The sequence below is a fragment of the Corapipo altera genome, unplaced genomic scaffold (assembly GCF_003945725.1).
Source record: "Corapipo altera isolate COAL_440 unplaced genomic scaffold, ASM394572v1 0, whole genome shotgun sequence".
Classification (NCBI taxonomy): domain Eukaryota; kingdom Metazoa; phylum Chordata; class Aves; order Passeriformes; family Pipridae; genus Corapipo; species Corapipo altera.
This window is the reverse complement of record NW_020884872.1, coordinates 27917596-27927726: the sequence shown is the minus strand read 5'-3', so window position 1 is coordinate 27927726 and position 10131 is coordinate 27917596.

The following is a 10131-nucleotide window of genomic DNA, read 5'->3' as shown; positions in this document are numbered from 1 at the left end:
GGCATTCTTACACCCTTTTTTTTTCATCCTTTATGAAATTTTATGATTTCAGTTCTGAGTAAATTAGTTTTGGATTGGCTGCTCTAGATGTAGATGCTGTCTGTTCATAAAGCAGGTTCTGTACAGTAACAGAATTAAACTGCCAGTTTGGTTGCACTTGAGCACCTCTGATTTGATCCAAAGAAACCTTCATGCCAGAAGAGAAAGTTAGCAATTTTGTTTTCAGCACAAGCATGAACTTTTATGATGCAGAGCTCTTATGATGCAGAAGTTGTGCAGCTGACCGAAGTAAACTGACTGGTGATATTGCTGCTCTTCCATGCCTGTCCTCATTTACTGGTTATAAACCCCTGCCTCTTTACCCCCCCTGTCCACAGCAGGTTTCTTACTTTCTGTATCTGCTGGGCTTCGATAACGTGTTTGCTGAGAAAAACTCCTGTTGTCTAGTCTTGAGCCTTTGTGTGTTTTTATGCATTTTCTTTTTATTTGCATTAAAAGAAAAAGGTGGGGGAGGGGCAGAATTTGGATCCTAATGAAAGGTTCATTAAGTAGTGGGTGCAACTTGGAGGCTAAGTGAAAGTGTTTCCTTTTGAATCACTCTGCATTTGTACAAGCGCAAGGTGCCCTTAGTACATTTGTAATTCGAAGTCATTTCCAGCAATATGAGTGCAGATGGAGCCAATCACTGGTCCTTATTTCTAGGCTCTTTCTACTTTCTCATGGAGAAAAAAGTCTTTCTGATGCTCTTTCGAAGCTGAACATGATGCAAAAATCAGGCAGACCTTTCATCTTTCCATCTTCTCTGTTGAAACATGGGGACATGAGTCTAGCACATGGATCAAGTCTCCTGTACACAGGGCTGAAGAAAAATCACAGCCATCTCTTCTGTACAGGACCCCAAGAAGGTGCTCACCCCAGCCCCAGCCTATGGAACAAACAGTTTCGTGAGGGTCTGTGCCCAGCCCTATTGCAGGACTGGATCCCCATCTCACTCCAAGCAGGAACTGGGGCAGGCTGCCCTCACATGGGGACAACATGCAACGCTGGGGTGAATGGCCCTTGCCTGTACCTGTTGCTATTAAAACCTGTGGGAGATTCCTTTTCCAGAAGCCTAATGGGATATGTTTCAATCTCTTCTAATTGAATAGTACTACAAAACAAAATGCTGTTTGAAAATCAATGTCCTTTTGTATGTAGATCTCTTTCACCTCTCTCATCATGATCAAGGTACGGAGCTGAATTAGAAGCCCTGCAACATCTGGGTGACGACTGATAACAGGGTACATTCGCAAGGGGCAAGCTTGGTCTAGACCAGGGAGCTGGCATAGAGAAAACCACCTCCTTTAAGGAAATCTGGCAGCTCAAACAAACTGGCACAGTTTTTCTGCTGCTCATCCAGACCATGGTTAGCTACCGGGCTGGCACGCTGGCGGAATGCTCCCCACATCCATCCTCTCTCTGCCATGCACAATCTATCCCTCTGTGCTAACCACTGGAAAAGCATGTAGGAGTTATTGTACAAAGATCTGCCTGTGTAGCTGGTGAAGTGAGAAGAGCTTGCTCTTGGATACAAATTACAACAACGTTTTATTTTTTTTTGAGTAGATTAGGTGGCAAATGTGCACTGTCTTCAGAGTCATTTAAAACCAAATTAATGCCATGCACTTGTAAGCCGAGGCATAGGGAGGCAAGTAAATCCTTCTTCCCAAGTCTCAGGGGAGTTGCTGTTTCCCTGCAGCATGCAGGAGGGGTTCATGTGTGCTTAAAATGCCGTTTATCAGTTACAGGGACCATGCTGCTGCTCAGATGACACCACTGGTAAGCACACCGTTTTCTTCCTTCTTGACCTAGTAATGTGTGTGCCTTCTTATCTTCGTCCCCCATTTTGTTTTAATAGGGAGCAGCCTACACTACCAGCATAACAATTTGTTCCATGGGGGCTTCTCCTCATCTAAGGATGATCTTTAGAAAAAGGCTGGGGTTGGATTGACACATGGGAAATTATTATACTAAACCTAGATTGCATGGGGAAATCTGCATTCAAAGCTGATGCTGCTCTTGCTTTTTTAGGATTTTTAGGATGGCAGAAATTCAGGCTGGATGCAGCAGTGCTGCTCTTTGCAGCTGGAGGTGCAGGGAGAGGTTTGCTGTTCCCTTATGTGTCGTCATGGGCTGTTGGGTTGCTGGAGGAGCTGACAGGTTGCTCCAGATAACTACCTGGGTGGGGTATTTTTGAGTAACTGCTTCTGGGATTGTCCTCAACCCAAAGACCTGTTAAAATTAGAGATTGTCTGCTGAACAGGGATTTCTGCTCATAGCCATAAAGGCTAAAATGACCAGATAGAAAAAGCTAACAGTTTCCAGTTCTCCTTGAGCAGATGTTTCTATCTCCCCTCTAGGGTTGAGCAATGAATGGAAATTAGTTATAGGGAGTTCCAAGGGAAGGCAAAAATAAAAGCAATTTAATCATAAGGTAAGTGTTTTTGTTGCAGAAATAATGAACAGGTTTTGAGCAACAAAGATTTTAGGATATAAAACAGGGAAATGAATATTTTATGCATGGAAAAAATTTTGGTAGATTCTGAATACTAGATTTTATGCTGGATTAAATTTGTACTGTCAGTTCTGTGCAGAAAATTGAGATTTTTTGTAAAGGAAACAGTAGCAGGACATTGTCTCATAGAGAGACATGATGAAAGAAGGGCTTTCTCTCACCCTACATTTACATCCAGAAAATTTTGCTTTTTTTCCTGTTAGTATCTTGACCAAAACCCCAAACATTTTTAATGCATACTCTGAATACTGCTTTGCCCTGTACTGCACAGACTAGGGGTAGCTAACTGAAACAGACTGATGGGAAAGCATAAAAATTATTGTACAAGGAGAGATTGTTTATATATCTTTATTTAGCAAGCGAAGTACATTGCCAATAGGAAGGAGAAAAATGGAGACTCAGCTGTGTTTACCAAGGCAACAGAAATTTTCCTGAAGTGAGGCCAACTTTGATATGAGCTATTAATTTTGCTTGATTTTCGCAGGGGTAATTCTCAATCGGGCTTGAATGTCATGTTTTTATGCGAGGGCATAAACAACTTGCTTTCAGTTCATGTTAGCTTTGCATCTGTGCTTCTGAAAACTGACACCTGCTCTGGCACTTGCAAACCTGTATCATGGCTGAGAAACAGGTTGTACCCTGTGCACTTTTGGGAAGGTTTGGGATCCTAGTGGCACCAAAACAGGTTCTTGGAGCAATGCCAAGTACATTGTGTTAATCTTGTATTTTTTACCCTTCTCTTCTTCCATCTCAGCAAAGGTTTTCCTTGTGGCCTTGATCCAACAAGCCATTTAACTGCATGCAGGTGCAAGCATATGATGGGACTTCCTGGTACATCTCACTGTGAGCTAAACTGTATTTTCAATGAAAAAACAAATACAACACAACTTCTGTGCCCACCCACCCCTGCCAGCCACAGCCTTTGTTAATGATGAGTACAAACATATTTCCAGAGCACCAATGTACAAAGGTACAAGTCCCTCCTTGTACAAGTCCCTTGGCACGTTCTGACCTTCAAAGACGGGTACAGCTACTGGGATTTACCTGCAGCACTTTGGCTTTATCCATGAGAGCAGTTTTGCTGGGCAGTGCAGCAGGCTGTGCCTGGGTCTCATTACTCCCTGGATGTAGTTGTCTGAGCACAGGTTGTTTGGTCATGCAAGGCCACCTGCAACTCTTGCCCCATCAGTGATCCACATTGTGCCAGTTGTCAGTGACAGGCACAGGTGGTGGTGTCCTGGAGGTTGCCATCCATGAAACACTAGAGGAGGGTGAACATTTTTCTACAGGGTTTTCTATAAGTCACACTTTTTCCCATTCCCTAGGTGTGGCTATTAGTTGGTGGCTTCAATACCTGCAAACCTATGTGAGATGTCAAGTCTATTTCTGCTTCCGTCCTGCCTCAGATAAAGTGCCAATCATGAATGCCAGTGCGTGAATGTCCTTTCTCATCCCACAAGGCCACCTGTCCTCCTGATCCATTGACCAATACCTTGAGAGTCTTGTTCCTTGGCCCTTTTTCTACTGCAAATGTAGGTAAGTAGCTCGCATCCACTCTAATAACTACCCTTTCCCATTGGCAGGAACCCTTGGCCTTCTCTTTCCCCACTGACACCTTTCCTCACAATGTCACCCTATTGTTACCCCCCTTCTTCTTAATCCAAACTTTTCTGCCAAGTAGAATTTATTTAGGTTGAAGTGGTTTTTTGATTTCTGACTGTGCTCAAATTGCAATGCCTCAGAGTGAGCCCTGCCTCTCCCCATCACCTTCTTAGCAGAGCCAGGTTGTAAGAGTATACTATTAAGTTACTTCCTTCCACTCTCTGGATTAAGAGCGCATTTAGTAGGTGTTGTTCAGGTTTTGGCGGTAGTGAACACTCCTGATTCTGTTGAGCAAAAGGGAAAAATTGAAGGCTAGAAATTTTCTTGGCCTGACCAAGCATGCAAACTCTGACCCGTTTGGCTGAATCTCTTGCACGTGTGACTGCCCCCTGAAGAGCTCTATCGTTGTGGCACTACAGTGCTGAATTAGCTGTATCCTAGTAGGGAATTACTTGGTGCCACTTAAGTGGAAATGTCAACAGTCTTGCAGGTATGAAGTTATCACCAGAATCTACTTATGTGCAAGTTCTGATAGACTTCTATCCACCTTAAGAAAATGATGGCTTTGTCTGTAGCTCGTATCTCCTGGCTTGCACAACTGAGAAGAGTCAGTCTCATGGAGTTATTTATGGTGTTTACCTGACACCAATATTTTCCTCCTTTTGAGCACTGTAAGCAATCACTGGGTACAGTCAAGTTGGTAAAATTTGGTTGGGACTTTTATTTCAAAGGACTTCTACGTAACACCTAAATTAAGATTTGATTTGAATCCTGAAGAGAAATATACAACTAATGGGCATGACTCAATTCCTCCTTACTTAGAAAAAATCTACTAACATTTTTTGACAAATTTGAATGAGGCTTAACCAAGGACCTTAAACTGTGGGCCCAGATAAAGAGGTTCCCAGAGAAGTCTTCATGCAGCTTGTCCTTTCTTTTAGTAGCCTCAGGCTGATGGAAGCTCTAAACTTTGTTCCTTTCCCAACCCAAACACTAACCCTAAGCATAGGCCAAACCCTTTTCCAAGGATCACAGGCTGTAGCAGCAATCAAGAAGCTTTCAGGGGAGAAATATTTTTACAGCCTCCCTTGTCAGCCACAACACAACTAGGGTTCAAGGATTTTCCCTCTCTTGACCCTAAACACTGGCCATGGCTGGACTATCACAAGCCATACCAATGATGAAATTTTCAGAGACAAAATCCTAATGAATTCCATCCCTCCCTCTGAGGGAGCTCCTTGGCAGCTCTACATCACATGCAGCTTTAGGCTTTGACATTCTCCTGAACCTAACCCTAAACCCCGTGTGTGAGCTGAGCATTTGCCAAAAACATTAAGCCATGGCTGAGATAAAGAATTTGTGATGGGAGAAAGCTCTTTGCAGCCTCTCCTTTCCCTTTGGCTGTGCATTAACAACCACATGCCAGTTGGAGATATAGGACCTGTAAGTGCCCTCCCTGTAACCCTAAGCCAAGGTGTGGGCTGCTTCATAGGTAAGAACACTCAGCTATGGCTGAGATGAAAAATGTAGCAGGGGGTTAAGTTTTCTTAACCCTTTGCAGACCCATGCCAGCTGCAGCTCTAGGCATTTTTCCTCTTCCGCCCTTAGCCCTAAAGGCTAAGTCCTTGAGGACATCTGATCCATATACAGGCACACAAAGCAATGGTCCAGATGAAAAAGCAATAGGAGGAGAAATCTTTCTGTGGCCTGCACTTTCCTTCAGAAGTCTCTCACCATTGCCATGCTAACTGGTGCTTCAGGGGTTTCCCTTTCCCAGCACTAAACTCAGCTCTAAGACTGCGCAGGGAATGAACCCTTTGCTGAGGACCCAAAGCCCAAATCAAGTAGCTGTCAAACCTTCTAGGAGACTGCTGCTTCTTTTGGCAGCCTGTGGGGAATGCAGCATCTACTGAAGCTTCTGGGTTTCTCTCCTTCCTAAAGCAAAAGCCTGACCTTGAGTTAACTATAGTTAAGGATAACCTGCCATGGTCCCAATGAAGATATCAGAGGCACAACCTTTCAGGTAGCCCATACCTTAATCCTAACCCTCAGTGTAGCACGAGCCCTGGGTCATCATTTAAATGAAAAAGTTGTAGGGAAAAAACATTTTTGCTGCCTCCCCCTTACTTTGGAAGCCCCTTGGCAACACCATGCCAACTGGAGCTCCTGTGCCAGCTTTCTCTCTGTTCCTGTCCCAACACTAACCCTACCCCAGGTCTTCTACAGTCAAGGGAAAAAGGTTGTCAGGGAAACATTTTTTATCAGCTTACACATTGCTTTGGCAGTTCAATGCCAACTGGGTCTTTAGGTCTTGTCCCATTCCCAAAGATTAATGTTACTGTTACCCGAATTTTTAACCCTATCCCTAAACTGGGCTATTCAAGAGATAACCAGGTTACATAAAATCAGAGAATCGTAGAATCAACTGGGTTGAAAAGGACCTCTGAGATAATCAAGTGCAACCCTTGATCCACTACTGCCATGGTTACTAGATCATGGCACTAAGTGCCACATCCAGTCTCATCTTAAAAACCTCCAGGGACAGAGAATCCACTACATCCCTGGGCAGTCCATTCTAATACCTGATTACCCTCCTGTAAAGAATTTCTTCCTAATATCCAACCTAAACCTCCCCAGCAGAACTTAAGACCATGCCCTCTTGTCTTACTGATAGTTGCTTGAGAGAAAAGACCAAACCCCACCTGGCTACACCCTCCTTTCAGGGAGTTGTAGAGAGTGAGGAGGTCTCCCCTGAGCCTCCTCTTCTTCAGGTTGAACAGCCCCAGCTCCCTCAGCCTCTCCTCATAGGTCTTGTGCTCGAGTCCCTTCACCAGCCTCGTTACTGTTCTCTGGACCCGCTCCAGCACCTCAATATCCTTCCTGAATTGAGGGGCCCAGAACTGGACACAGCACTCCAGGTGTGGCCTCACCAGTGCTGAGTACAGGGGAAGAATCACTTCCCTGGTCCTGCTGGCCACAGTGTTCCTGATCCAGGCCAGGATGCCATTGGCCTTCTTGGCTACCTGGGCACACTGCTGGCTCATGTTCAGCTTCCTGTCAATCCAAACTCCCAGATCCCTTTCTACCTGGCTGCTCTCCAGCCACACTATCCCCAGCCTGTAGCCCTGCAGGGGGTTGTTGTGGCCAGAGTGCAGGACCCGGTACTTGGCCTTGTTGAACCCCATTCTGTTGGAATCAGCCCAACTCTCCAGTCTGTGCAGGTCCCTCTGCAGAACCCTCCTGACTTCCAGCTGATTGACACTCCCCCCAGCTTGGTGTGATCTGCAAATTTGCCAATGGTGGACTCAATCCCCTTGAGTGCTGAAATGCTGACAATCTCTATCCTTCCTTCTACCTATAGTGACTCACTTTTACTCTTTAAGGTCTCTGTTCCTCTTAAGTCTTTTCTTAGTGCCACAGCCAGGCACAGCACAATTAAAGATTATTAACAGAGTCGTATTGCTAATGTGTTTGTGAGACCTATTTAGAGTTCTTCCTCTCCAATGAAAAAAACCCCCACACCTCTGCCAGGTAGCACTGTTGTGTCTGTGATTAATTATGGGGTGAATTGAGACCATATGACATCCTCATGAAATGAGCATATTTGTCCACTAACCTGTGTGACCTCTGTGATAAAGTGGTGGTGACAAGGGCTCCAGACACCAAGTGTCTTCCTGCCTGTTCTGGTACAGGCCAAGCACTGTTTTCCCCCCATCCTGAAGATTTTCCCTTGGCATCCAGCTGGGCAAAACAGAAGGGTCAAACCAGCTCTCTGTTCTTTTGCATCCGGCTCTTGCTGTTCCTGCCAATGGAGCTGAGAGGAAGACCACATGTTCATTTTCATGTCATTTCTCCCACCCGTCAGCTGGAGCAAGCCATGGATCCCTGCCATCTAAATCCTACAAGTGTTTCCCTTCCCCTCTCACCCCCTTCAAATATGTGTGCCCATGCTGGAAATCACTTAATAATAAAATAAAAGGCTTCCCATATTAGGAAAGATTATTTTCTGTAACTTCTGGTACAACATGTTCCAATATTTTCAAGGACCTCTGCATGTCCTCTATTATGCCTTAATGCTGGGAAGGCTGGGCATCCACCCTCAAGGCATGTATGGAATCCTCAGCACCCATCTGCCTCAGATGTCCACCATGTCCACATGGGAGGGCTCACAGAATGGTCATTCTTAAACACACACACAAATCACCCCCAAGCCCATCAGTATCGGGGCTGTGCAGGAATTAAGGTGGAGCACTCTGGTAGGCAGGAGCTGTCAGGCCCAGAAGATCTGCTCAGAAGTTGTCATCCCCACCAGCTCATAAGACTGCTGCTTTCCTCAACAATCAGAGAACTCCTCTCCTGTGCAAGCAAATCACAAAGTCTTACACAACTCTGCAATGTCATATATTCCCAGGCTCAAACTCTGGGAATGTGAAGGGATACCTATCGTCCTGAATAAAGAGACCCTGGGAGATGGTGTTGGGTAACCAGTAGAAGAAAACAAGCAGTAAAAGAAATATTTTCCATCAGGAAAAGGAATGAGCCAGGAATGATCCATGTATCTGGAAAATGCAACAGTGAATGTTAACAGATCCTCACCCTGAGGTGCGCCCTCTGGTTATTATTGTTTCAGATGGCCTCAAATGAGGGTTATCTCCTACAGCTTTTCGGATCCTTAGCAAAAGAATGAAACCTGCTCCTTGAGATCAGCCCAGCTGCATCGAAGACTGTGACTGTACCACAGCTCAGAGCTATAGGACTGAATTTAGACTAGTGCAATGGTCATCAAAGTAAACATGCAGCATGTTCAGAGACCTCAAGGGTTTGAGGCCAAGAAGGAAGGACGACTCTGAAACCTGGAAGGAAAATGGAAAGAGCCGCTAATATGAAAGAAAATTGCTGTATTAGGGATTTCTGTAGGCCAATACCAGGTTAAGTGCTGATAAATGGTAACTGCCCGAGTGTCACTCATGGGTTATTGCAGGGTGGATAATAATAGATTATTATTCAGCCAGGAGAGCCCTAGTGCATTTTCATGTGATACACAAGGGCTTACCTACTTGGTCTTGGTAGTGCTATAAATCCATCTGTAGCAATTAAATCAGGACATCCCTCTGGCATGGATGCAGTTAGATGGATGGGACCTGACTCCCACACATGAAGTAGGGAAGGCTACATGGATGCAAACAACTCCAAGCTGATACAGCCACCACTCGCACAAAAGTTCGTAGCGCTGTGATGACACAGTGTAAATCACAACTCTGTACCCAACAGTAGAGTGAATCACTAAAAAAACCCAAACCCAATCCCTGTGACATCATTTTAAAAAAAAGAAAAGACAAGCTTTGTTTTGCTGCATGTTCATCTTTCCAGCTCCTTGACACCAAAGGCCAGAGGGATACATGGATGCACAGGCAGCAGCAGAGGGGAAAGGCAGGATGAGCTAATGGTGAAGATCTGTCCTGGCACAGCACATTGAAGCCACGCTGTAACTACTGCAGGGCTGTTGTTGTGCAGTGTAACAGGCAGCCTGACAGAAGCAGAGTCTGAGGGAGGGTTTGATGAGGCTGAATTTGCCAAAGAGCTCTTCAGCTGTAGGAAACAGCAAAGGGGAAGGTGCCTAGGGGAGGAATGAATGGTGGAGCGAGTGCAAGGGTAAAACAGTTGGCAGGGTATTGGAAAGCAATAAATCTTCAGCCCTGGCATATATCTGACCATTTCATGTGCTTGCTAGGTTGGCGAAAAAGGCATATTATCAAACTGTTGCATCCCAAAATGTGACACATTTTAGTAGAAATAATACTTTGAAGCAAGATATATTATTTATTCCTGACTCTTTCACCTCAGCCAGAACACTTTTTCATATGATTTAACTGAATTAACAAGTAGGCTGTGATCTGATGAAGCAGTGAATTCTGCAGTGGTGCTATGGGACAGAGCTCCCCTGTCCCCAGGGATGGGGTTATGCCACAAGATGA